The sequence below is a fragment of the Equus quagga genome, unplaced genomic scaffold (genome assembly GCF_021613505.1).
Source record: "Equus quagga isolate Etosha38 unplaced genomic scaffold, UCLA_HA_Equagga_1.0 HiC_scaffold_647_RagTag, whole genome shotgun sequence".
Lineage (NCBI taxonomy): Eukaryota > Metazoa > Chordata > Mammalia > Perissodactyla > Equidae > Equus > Equus quagga.
This window is the reverse complement of record NW_025794298.1, coordinates 2,371-3,996: the sequence shown is the minus strand read 5'-3', so window position 1 is coordinate 3,996 and position 1,626 is coordinate 2,371.

Sequence of the window (1,626 nt, the reverse complement as noted above, 5' to 3'; positions counted from 1 at the left end):
GCTGTTACCTTTAGGCTACTCTCCTTTCACCCAACACTTGTGTCAACCCCTATCTCCTCTTTCCTGGGGACACCCAGCTAAATTCTCCTCCCACATGACGGCCTGGACAGGACTGTAGAACAGGTGCATCACAGCTTCTGTTCGGGTCAGGAAACATAAAAGCCATTAATAACCCCTGAGACCAGAAGCCCAGAACTTCCTGTGAGATAAAAGGGGAAAGATAACATTTATGCCTTCTGGAGCCACTCTGGCAGGGAGTAGAAACAGCAATCAATAGCCTGGTAAATTATCCTGTTTCAAATGAAAGTTGCCTCAAGCTAGGCAAGAATCACTAGAGGAATATTGCCCCCTCTTGTCATTGAGAGCCCAACCCCCTCCCACAGTGAAGCATTGTTAAACTTGCATAATAGTCAGTTCCTTCCCTGCCCCCTGCTGCCCCTAGAAGGAAGGAAGAGACCCTCAGTCTCCTGGGAGATAAGAAGGCAGCCTCCAGAAGTCTCTGAGCTGCTCCTTGGCGTCCTTAATGAAAACTGAATGTGTCCTTGTAACCCCAGGAAAATAGCCTAATTTAAGGCTCTGATCCAGAGCTAATGGAAGTTCTAGAAGAAAGCCCTCAAGAGAAGAGCCCCTTCTCATAGTCTGGGCCCCTTCATTGTGACTGCAAATGAGGGCACAGTTCTCAGTGTTAATCCCCACTAAGGCTGCCTCAAGGAAGCTGATTCCCTTAGGCAACACCTGGCACAGGAGAAATTCACAATGCCTGAACCTGGGATCTGGGGTTCCCTGCCCAACCCATGTTAAGTTACCAGTCAATTCATGCATTTTGTTTGTCCTGATGTTAGATTTGGAGTGTGGGCTTGAGATTGTAAAAATTCAGGTAGCCTATTACGATTGCATTCTATGTCAGTGATAATTCTTCAGGCACCAGGAAATATGTAAATGAGACCCTCCTGAAATTGCACAATACTGTGATCCCTGGATGTGGGAACCAAGCGCATGAAACCTTTTTCTAGAGAAATTGATCCTCATCTCTCCAATTACTTTTCAGCTAATAAACTTTCCTTCTTTTGATGGCAGTCCTGCTTTCCCATAGGAACAGGAGTCTGGGAACAAGGAAAACAGTCCTAGAAGCAGAAGAAGAGTATGGGATCACTCGTGGACAGTGCTGCCATCTCATTTGGACAGGTCACTTCCTAGATGTGCTGAGTGTGCAAATTCTGTCTCCTTGTCTCATCCAGTGTTTCTCTGAATGGAAGCAAGTATCTGGGCCCCAGGTGTGACTTGGTATGTGACCCTAGCCTGTACATCAGCCCCTTTGGGCCACCACCTCCCCTTGGTTAGAAGTCCTCGGGCTGTGGGTAGGTGGAAAACATCCCAGAATGGGAGTGACATGCTCTGCGTTCCATAGTACTGGCTTTGCCATTGATTGTGTGACTCATTCTGATGTTCCAACTGTGAAGATCAAATTTGAAGTGATGGATATGTTATATTAAATGTATTAATAAGAGCAGAAATTAAATCTGTTGGGTTAAATGCAGCCTGTAGGGTTTGCTTCCTCTATAAGCCTGGCTGTCTCTGCAGGAGCTGAAGGTTGCTTCTTTAGGCTTGTTGTCTGGGAGCTAGAGC